Source organism: Schistocerca nitens, chromosome 1 (assembly GCF_023898315.1).
Source record: "Schistocerca nitens isolate TAMUIC-IGC-003100 chromosome 1, iqSchNite1.1, whole genome shotgun sequence".
In the NCBI taxonomy this organism is placed as follows: Eukaryota; Metazoa; Arthropoda; class Insecta; order Orthoptera; family Acrididae; genus Schistocerca; species Schistocerca nitens.
The window spans coordinates 348185373-348188646 of NC_064614.1; the positions used below are offsets into that span (position 1 = coordinate 348185373).

General features: G+C 40.7%; 1 pseudogene; it reads right to left on the bottom strand.

The window, feature by feature from the left end:
- Positions 1-2629: 2629 nt before the first annotated feature.
- LOC126208820 (5S ribosomal RNA) lies at positions 2630-2746 on the bottom strand (annotated as a pseudogene).
- Positions 2747-3274: the final 528 nt, after the last annotated feature.

The following is a 3274-nucleotide window of genomic DNA, read 5'->3' on the forward strand; positions in this document are numbered from 1 at the left end:
GTGTTCTAACTGAAGTGGTATCCTGCAAATTGCGAAGTGGTAAAGTCAGTTACGGTGCAGTGTCTGCAGCAGTGAAGATCTATTTTACACACTGTGATTTGTATGACACTAATGTCACCGTAGTGTATGGTCTTCGATGCATGGGGAAGGGTCTTGCTGGTGGTAAAGTGCTACATGCCTAATGAATTTGCCAAAAAATGTCACAGATATACTAATTACATATTGGATGCTATCACTACAGTAGCAATATTCAGTGAAATTACAGATACAGAAGCACCAGAAATTAATAACAGTGGAAATGATATTCCTGTTGTCTTTGATGGAATTTGATGCAAGAGGGGGCCCACTTCATAGAATTTCTATTCTACAGCAAAAAGTTTTGGACAGAGGTGAATTAGTAGACTGTCAAAGGAATACTAAATATTTCCATCGATGCTCAGTAATAGACACAGATCGAAACAGAATGGCTCTTCATAAACACAGCTGTGTGAAAAACTATGAAGGCTCAAGTGGGGGGGGGCTCGAAATTTTATCCTGCTGTAGCTATCTTCAGTAGTTCCGAGAGAGGTTTACCGTATACTGAATAGGTAGACGATGGAGGTAGCAGAGCATATAATGCGGTCCACTAGAGTAAATCTTATGATTTCCCGGTAATAAAATTAGAATGTGTGGCAAATGTTAAAACGAGGATGGGCATCCACCTTCGTACACTCTGGAGCAAACTCGATGGATCAAATGTATCTGATGGCAAGTTTTTGAAGTATAGGTTGACGAATAAAATTATCATCGAGTTACAGGGATATTTTAGGAATGTCATTAGGGAGAATTCTGAGAATCTGATGGTAACGAAGAAAGCAGCGTGGGTTACTTTCTTCGACCGTATATCCACTGACGAGAAGCCAACACATTTTCTATGTTCACCAGTCCCTGATACATGGTGGAAGTTTAGGTAAGCGCAGGTAGCTGGCAACCTCAGGACAGTTGTACACAAGCACTCGATTCCTGATTCAGTTATGGACTACATGAAACCAGTCTACAGAGGCCTGGCCCACCCTGACCCACTGAGTAAATGTTTGCACGGAGAGACTAAAAACGTAAATGAGGGTCAAACAATATCATGTCGATCCACATACCAAGAAATGTGTTTCTTGGTTGCAGGACTTAATAACTAGGAGTGTCAGATTCAGTGATCACGAGGAGCAAAAGAAATATTACCAGGTTAAAAGCTTTAGAACAGTCAGCTCTATCACCCGGACAGAATACTGTAACTATTCCAAGAGAACGTCTAAGATTAAGTGCCAACATGCTACATGTGTGTTACTTACCATAGATCTTTAACGTAGCTTGGGAATTCGGGTAATTGCTACTCATCAAGCAATGTGGCACAATTTAAGACACAGTGCGACAGCACACACTCGTTCGTTTTCTGTAATTTACTCACTCACCTCACTGATTTTCTTCGAATGACGGCCTGCCCTGAGCGTTGTACAATGTGACTCAACCTGTAACAGGTATTTAAAAGGCGGACTACATTTTAGATGTCAGGAGAGTGTACAAAGTGTCATTTCTCGTCACTGTAAGGAAGAGTCATTCTATCACTTGACACTGAGCTACATAATAAAGCAAGGTCTTGGCTATATATGTACCGTCACTTTAGTGTCACACGTGCTACTACCGGGTACTACCTAACATACAATACCTGACTTGCTCATACTTTGCACTGTTCTGTTCACTTACACAGCACACTTTCTCACCAGTAGCCAGCGTAACTATGCAATTTACAACTACTGTTCAAAGAACCACAACTGTAACCAGTCAATAAACATATGAAAAATTAACACAGTGTTTATCAATATCGCATGCTGGCTCAGTACTACACAGTTCATTATTATTTGGTAATGTGAAATTTATGAAATGCCACTTCCTAGTATGCTGCGTGGAATTTTATAAGCCACCGGAAGAAGCCACAATTATCTCTAAAAATCCAATACTTTAAAAAACGTTGTTTATATTGAATCTCGCCTCTCTGACTGGCAACAGCATAGCACAGCATCAGAGCTTTTCGTGGATACTACGGTAATTTTACTCCTCTGAGCAATGCTCAACAGGAAACTTAATTTAATCATTTTCTAGTTATTGTGCTTTTTTTAAAAATAAAATAAACTCCTAAAAGTATTCTTTATATCACGAAGTGAAAATTTTGATACTAGAACTCTTAATGAGGCTACTTCACAACAAGCATTCCAGGTCTTACGTGTGACACTCCGACAGTACACGTCATGATTTACAAACTCAGCTATCATTAATTATTATTGACAAAATCCATCACATAAATACAGCATTCACAACCTCTCGTCGTGGAATAAATGAAAGTAATTTCAAAAATCTGGAATAATAATAACTGTTTTGAAAAAAAAAAAAAAAACTAACTCCGTCTACAGGCCGCAAGCGACCCATCGGGACCATCCGACCGCCGTATCATCCTCAGGCGAGGATGCGGATAGGAGGGGCATGGGGTCAGCACACCGCTCTCCCGGTCGTTAAGACGGTTTTCATTGACCGGAGCCGCTACTAATCGGTCGAGTAGCTCCTCAATTGGCATCACGAGGCTGAGTGCACCCCGAAAAAATGGCAACAGCGCATGGCGGCAGGATGGTCACCCATCCAAGTGCCGGCCACACCCGACAGTGCTTAACTTCGGTGATCGCACGGGAACCGGTGTATCCACTGTGGCAAGGCCGTTGCCCAATAACTGTTTTGAACAGAAAAAATTACGTAACTTCTAAGAAACAAAATACTTTGCAGCTAATTATTTAGCAATCTAGTTCTCTTTTTAAGTCGTGTTCAAGATTTCTTGTAATGAGAAATGGTAAAGTCTAGATTTTGGGTAAATTAAAATCACTCAGATATTATTTCAATATAGAGCTGAAACTTGTTTTGAAAGATTAAAATAAAATTTTATAATAAATGGCATACAGGAAATGACTTTATTAATTGGCCAGCTGGTGTGTGATTTTGATTTACACAATCTGCAAAGCGTAGAACCGCGTGACTAGGACTGCAGCAAATAAGCACAGAGACGACTTGTGGAAACTGCCCAGTATGAGATTTAGTTCTGAGAGTCGCCAGGGAGTGGCAGCAAGAAGGATCTTACAGATTCCTAATCGTCAATGCATATTGCTCCGTCATAGCTTGGTTCGTGTTTGTGACGACGGTGGTTCAAATCCACACCTGTTCTGAGATCATGGCCGTTGACGATCAAGACGCGAGTAGC